The sequence below is a fragment of the Talpa occidentalis genome, unplaced genomic scaffold (genome assembly GCF_014898055.3).
Source record: "Talpa occidentalis isolate TD23 unplaced genomic scaffold, MPIMG_talOcc4v2.1 talOcc4.17, whole genome shotgun sequence".
Taxonomy (NCBI): Eukaryota; Metazoa; Chordata; class Mammalia; order Eulipotyphla; family Talpidae; genus Talpa; species Talpa occidentalis.
In genome coordinates this window covers 22,098,205-22,105,390 of record NW_023601754.1, presented here as the reverse complement: position 1 = coordinate 22,105,390, position 7,186 = coordinate 22,098,205, and the positions used below count along the sequence as shown (strand labels likewise).

At 45.4% G+C, this 7,186-nt stretch overlaps 1 non-coding gene across 1 annotated transcript; it reads left to right on the top strand.

Moving 5' to 3' along the window:
* Positions 1–441: 441 nt before the first annotated feature.
* On the top strand, positions 442–574 carry LOC119250616 (small nucleolar RNA SNORA41). Its single transcript, XR_005126354.1, has one exon. It is a non-coding gene; the product is annotated as a small nucleolar RNA SNORA41 (small nucleolar RNA).
* The last annotated feature ends 6,612 nt before the right edge of the window (positions 575–7,186 follow it).

The window sequence follows — 7,186 nt, the reverse complement described above, 5'->3', positions numbered from 1 at the left end:
CAGTAGAGCAGTCAATAATGACAAATATCCTTTGCAGGCAGAATTGTTTATAATTTTCACATGCTTAGCTAATCCATAGCTCTATCCCTATTTCACTATTGTATGATATACAAAATCACATGTGACTGGATCTAATAAATGCATTATGAAAATTTTTTCCTATTTAAATTAGATGCATCCAGTAAGACTATTTCCAAACAGATGAAATATTTATCAGCATTCACCACAGTTACTGAAAATATTACTCAACTCTGTATTCTCATTAGTTAATTAGATTCCTCAGTTATTTTTTTAAATTTGATTGAAAGTCAAAGGTGATTGTGAAAGGCTTCAGCTTCTAAGAATTTGTTCTAGTTTTGGTGTTTATTTGTTCCTTGTTATTCTTTTATACAAGATAGAAATGGAGCTAAGTGAACAACTCTTTAAAAATGGCCTAGATCTTTCCACAGTTACTGGTCTGCAACTATTATTATGGTACCAGTTGTGGCATTCCTCTTGTGGGAAAGAGATTGTTACAAGATTAAACACCCTTTCTTAGCAAAACAGGAAGTGGGCATATCTGTGACATACGAGATGTATTCTATAGTTTTGTTTGGCAGTGAAGATGATGATCCATTACAGAACAAACAGTGATTTGTTAAATGTCTTGGCCTAGGTAGAAAAATTAAGTTGAGTCTTTGAGTAAAGAAAAAAAAAAAAGGCCTCACTCTAATAGTGCAAGGGGAAAGAAATAACAAACTCCAGGATAAACAAAAAGTTGATAAAGAAAGGAAAAGTTGGAAAGTAGTCCTTGGTTCTGCAGGGAACATTTATACTGTCAAAATATAAATCCTTTTATTAAATTTCAATTTTCAGAATTAGTTAGACAACATACAGATAAAACTTGGATCACAAGACAGAGGAGAAATGTGATTAACTTTGTCAATACAAAAGTAAGTGTTCAAATGATTGAAGTTGAAAGGGAGGAAAAGAATTTAAAGTGAGTGAGGTGCTAATCTTATGTGAGCAAAAGGGAACCAAAGCGTACTGCAGAATTAATGGTAGAAGTAAAGGTGTCAGTGTTTGGAAGGAAGTTACTGGGGCTGCACCCTATCTAACCAACATCCATTCCCCTCTGCTTCCCGTATGATTTGGGGTCGGTGCAAGTCTAAGAAAGCTTATGCCCATGTGAGAAAAATATCTTCCTGTGTGTTTGAGTTACTGTGGTCAGGTTTCTGTATTTGCTGAAATGCAATCATAGCTGCATAGTTACAAATGTTATAAAGACAGGAAGTAAAAATAGATATTATATTGGCAAGTTGGGTTAGGAAAGGAGAGTAGTATAAATAAAGTACTCATCTCTTATGATAGGAAGTCTAAAAAAGATAAATCAGAAATAGCTATATATATATATATATATATACCCCCAAAGAATTAAAAACATTATTTCCACACAAACACTTGTACATGAATGCTCATAGCAGAATTTATTCATAATAGCCCCAAAGAGGAAACAACCCAGATAAATGTTCATCAACTGATGAATGGATAAAATGTGGTATATCCATGTGATGGAATACTATTCAGTCATAAACATGAATGAAGTATTTGTATATATTAAAACATGGATGAAATTTTAAAATGTTTTGCAAAGTGAAAGAAGCCACTGCAAAAGGTCACATATTGCATGATTCCATTTATATGAGCTGTCTGGAAGAGGTAAACCCACAAAAACATAAAGTAAAGTAGTAGCTGCCCAGAGTCAGATGGAAGGAAGTTTCCATTTGGGATGATGAAAATGTTCTAGAATTAGTAGTGATGGTTGCAACACATCTTCATGAATATATATATATATATATATATATATATATATATATGATTTCTCTCTTTAAAAGGATGAATTTTGTTGCACATAAATTATACCTCAATAAAAAAAAACATAAATAGCTATGTAAGTGAAGTACTGGAGATGTAGAGTTGAAAGTGATTCCTTCTTAAGTGCAGCAGCAGGATTTGGGCAGCGCAAGAAATAATTGCTTTTCATTATTAGCCCATCTGTATCCCTTGATTTTTAAAAAAGCATATTTGTATTACTTTTATAAAAGTTTAAAAGAACATTTAAAGGGAAAATATGACATGGTATTTATTTCTTTGTTGCTTTGGCTAAGCTAGCAACTCCAGTAAGGAAGTGCCTTTTCTCCCTCATTTCCAGGCAATTTGCCAATTTAAATCCCCTTCCTTTCTTGCTGGTCTCTGCCAATGTGGTGTCAGACACTAAAACTAACTTTGAAGTTAGAAAACTCGTAAGAAAAATAAAAAGCACATTCTTAACTAAAATCACACATTTGTAAATTTTTCAGGCCCATGACTAGTAGTGCAATATTTTTCATAACCTAGAAAAAGTGAGGGGTATCAAAATAAACTCCAAATTCCTTGAAGAGCTTTTCAATAAGAATTAAAAAAAGAGTGTGGTGAATAGCTATAACCTGTCACACCAATCCAGGTCTCAAGCCCAAATCAGTGGAACACATGTGCATGGTCATTTCAAGACAGAACTTTCAGACATCAAAGCAAAGGTTCATCCTCCAGACTGGTAAACCCATTTCCTGGGAAGGCAGTTTCCCCTGCAAATAAAAGGTCTATAATCCCAGACTTTTAACTAATTGGTCCTAGTGAATTCCTAGTCCTAGCTTCCTACAGGATGCAATTCCAATAAAAGGAAAAAATGTGGGTGCATTTTCATTAGATGCCTTATGATGTCAGCATCTGGTTGAATGTTTGATGGAGGGGCTGTCTTCTCCACCTCATCTCCTCTTTACTCTCTAAGATTTCTGCCCGATTCACGAGCAATATCTAAAACAAATGGATTTAGAAGTGCATTTAGCCTCTTCTGGCTACTCAGAAAATATTCTTCTTTTTAGGTCCTGCTTTTTGCACAAACTGCTCTTCCTAAGAGGAAGGAAATCTCTGACTCATTAACAGTGCTGAAGACACCCTTGAAGCCAATGGGTTCATTTTTAATTCTCCAGGATCAGCAAGATTTTCTCTCAGTCAGTCTGCTTTTTATACCTTTATCTTACATTTTCTCTCTACTTTCTTAGAGCACCCTGGCCCTTCTATGCCTACCACCTCACCCATCCAAGGGGATTTTTGGACATAGTCCAAAAAGGAGCAGAGGACTTGGATGCCATCCAGAATTCCCACCCCGCGCCAGGAAGCACACCCTTCCCCCCCGGGACCCTCGCTGGCCTTCTGGTTCCTGTCCCACTCTTCAGTTCTTTTTTTTTTTTTTTAAGATTTATTATTTATACAAGAACTGGGGTACAGGCCAGGGGTGTGGGAGGGTGAGAGGATTCACCAGAGACAGAGTGGGGAACAGAACAGTCAGATCTACTGAAATACACTGCTGAGGGGAGCAGCAGGAGGGGCAGGAGAGGTCTGCCATACCATGTGGGTATCTCCCTGGCCAGCCGGAAATCGAACCTGCGCTGCAGAGGCTGCGGACAGCCTCACAGCACTGCACTCAACCCACTGTGCCACGAGGGAGGCCCTCTCACTGTTATTTTCATCAAGCTCCATAGCGAGTGGGCCCAAATGGGAAGGTCTGGTTGCTTTCAGCTGCTAACCAGACAATGCTTCCCAAGTCCATGATCATTCTGCAGCCAGCAGGTCTACATGAGGAGAAGGAACAATGATGGCAGAACTTCAGATTCTGTGGTTGGGGTCAGGAGGACCTGGGCTCCCACGTCACATACTTTCCCGATGCCGTAGGGGGCCACCCCAGCTGGAGGCTATCGAGAGCACCAAGTTCACTTTCTGGTAGTTTCATAACAGCCATGAAAGAGTTTCTCTTTCCCAACAGTTCCAACAAAAGTCTCAGGACTGAACCCCATTGGCCTGCTCTGGGTGATGTCCTTCCCTGTGCCAGTCATTGTGACCACACGGGAGGATGCAGTTTGGCCACACCTCGGTCACCTGCCTGGAATGCGTGGCCATTACAGGGGCTGTAGTTAGCAGAAAGACAGGGTGAATATTCGAGAGGCAAAAACAATGTCTGTCTCTCTCTATGTCTGCTTACAGCCAAGGCAGCATTAAGAGGACAAGCACTAGAACACACAAGTCACTCAAACCCAAGATGGATGTATCTTTAGGGTCGGTCTCTATACGCATCTGATCACTTACTTTCTTCTCATGAATATTTAGTGCATCTGGTCCTCTAATGGAGGTTTGCATAGTTAAAAAGTAAGCACAGGGGGGCCTCCCTGATGGCCTAGGGGTGAAATCTCAGCACTGTCACTGCTATGGCCTGAGTTTAATCCCCAGCCAGGGAGCTACCCACATGGCGCAGCAGACCTCTCCTGTCTCTCCCACTGCTCCCCCCAGCAGTGTATTTCAGTCAGTCTACCTGTTCTGTTCCCCACTCCGTCTCTGGTGAATCCTTTCACCCCCTGCAGCTCTGGCCTACACTCCATCCTCCCCCCCAGTTCTTCTATGTAGTAATAAATAAATAAATAGTAAGCATATTTGAAAAGTTCTTGATATAAATGAACAAGCCATCCCCAGATTTCATTTCTTCGTTCTACTCTCAGAGTCCAAAGTTCTGCTTCCCCATCCCCGCCCCTCCCGCCCCCGTCCCAGCTCAACAAAGCCAGAAAACTGTCCTTTAATAAAAGGGGGTTCTCAGAAATCTCTCTCCAGGGAAGTCTCTCAGGAGTTCTCAACCTCAACATAAATCTCTGAGACTGAAAATTGGGAAGACATCCTCTTCAGTGAGTGTCTCACAGACCTTCCCCCTCCCTGTGGGAGACCCAACCCCCTAGCTGGGGGGCCCTCAGGTGTTGACAGGATCTTCCCCAGGGCCATTTGCATTTAGTGATTGGGCCTGGGAAGACTACATGGGGTCTGCAAGCACCTGACAGCCAGTGGGGGAGACTATCATTCCTTATTAGGCAGAAGCCCTCAGAGTGTTGTCATTTATTAAGCATGTGGTTTTGGGCAAAATGTTTATCTTTGTCAAGACTCCAGTTATTTGAGAATTAAAATAATGATTACTTTAGAAAATTCTCAGTGAAATCTGGCCTGAATCAGGCTCCAGATAAACATGTGAATATCATCACTACTAAGCATTATTTGTTCGCAGTGGCCTGCTCGGAGAAGGGGCTGCTTTGCTGCTTGATCTCACCGAGCTCCCTGGCCCTCTCTGGACAGTGAGCCCGACTGGTTGTCCCACCTGCTCTGAGCAGCTGGGGTCCCCCTCACAGGTGAGGTGGGGTCCAGGGCCAGACAGAGCGCACCTGTCTGTGGGTGTGCTATTTGTAGGGGCACTTGCGTGTGTCCCGTGGTACAGGTGAGGATGTCACCCCAAAAATTCAAAAGCCCACAGAGGCAGAGAGCCTTGCAGCATCCTGCTGCCATGTCCTGGCGGTGGTCACTTCCGTGTTTCGGGCAGCCTGAGAGGCAGCAAGGGGAGGCTGGTCTGCAGGAGACACAGGTTGGTTGCTGGATGCTTCTTCTCCCCCAGACTGCTGGGAAGGCCCGGGGGGACCGGGTGGGCCAGCAGAGTCCTCAGCAACTCAATCTCCGTGGAAAAGGGAAGGGCAGGCTCCGGCCCTCCCGCGGGTCTGGCCCACAGCCGGGCCCTGCTCTCAGGGGCCTGCCCATAAGTTGGATCCAGCTGTCGCCCTGGAACCTGATAGTAATGAGCCTTTTCCTGGGGCTGCCGGGCCGTCCTACTTCTGGGGAAATCTCAGCCCAGGTAAAGTTTGGGAGTTGCTCTAGGCCAACGGGACCCAGGGCCTTTCTGGGGGAGGTAAAAGTGTTCCTTGGTTGGGCTAATTTGTGACCAGGTTGTCAAGTGCCTGGTCTAGATGATGCGGCTGGGTCGCTCTCAGAGGTGCTTCTTCCCTTGGGGTGCCAGCTCCAGCACACGTGTTCCTGTGTCATCAGCCCCACCTGCCTTCACATGACGTTCCCTGTCCATGGAGCTCGGGAGGGTCAGCTCAGGGCTGGCGGCTCCCTTGCCCTCCCGGTCTGCTCCCACGCCCTCTTGGAAACCTGACACTCTCAGCGCTGGCAGCATGTCTGATCCCAGCCTCATGGTGCTCCCTCCCTCCCCAGCTCTCTCCTCCCTCCTCCTACTCCTGCCCTCGCTCCCTGCCCCTCCCCCTCCCTCCCAGCCTGCTTCCCTTCTGGGTCTAGCCTGCATTCAGACCTTCCCGGTGGCCCTGCAAGGTAGGTGGTATTATCTGCTCAGAGGAGGTGTTAAATAACCTGCTAGAGGTCACAAGAGCAGAAACTGGTGGAGGGGTGAGCCACCACAGTTGAAATCCAGGTCAGGCTGATTCTGCTGAGCACTGTCCCCGCTCTCCATGGGTGCTGGCCGAGAGCTGGCCTGGCCCCAGGGACAGAGATGAACTAGAATCTGGACCCAGGGGAGCTGGCAGCCAGGGAAGGGCAAACAACCACTAGAGAATAGAGGGAAAGATTTGGGGGGAAGGTCAAATCAGGATTGTAAATGATGGTGCAGATGTAAAACCAGGGGCCACCCCACAGACTTGTGACAGTCCTAGGAGACAGTTGTCCTCTGAACAGGAGCAACTTTGCATTCCAGGTTGGCTCTTTGGTCAGGACCAAATGCTTCAAAGGACCTGATTGAGGGCAATGGATGAAATTTGAATGTGGACTGTAGAGAACAGTCATGAGTCCATATGAAATTTCCTTGATCGATGTCAAGGTGTAGGCCTGTCGGAGGCGGTCCTATTCTTGGGAGATGTGGCTGCAGTAAATCAGGGCTGGGCGTGCTGGATGGCTCCAGGGATTCAGCAGTAGCAAACAGCAGTGTATGCATGCGAGGAATAAAACCTGAATGACAAAATGTGAATAATCAGTGAATTTAGATAAAAGATAGAAGGGCGCTCGTTGTACTTTTCTTGCAACTTTTCCGTAGGCTTGACGCTCTTCCAAGAAAAGGTAAAGAAGCAGGAGAGGGGAGAACTAGAGAGAAAGCAGAGAAGGGAGGGTGCTGACCAGGCAGCGGAGTGAGGACGCTAGGGAGGGTGAGGAACAGGGAAGGGGGAGTCCAGGGGTCATGGGGCGGTGGAGGCACAGCTGGGGCAGTGGAGAAGGCTGCCAGGCTCAGAGGTCAGGGAGTGAAGGGGAGCTAGGGAGACAGGAGTGGGGAGCATTTTTTTCAGGATCCCTCCAGTGA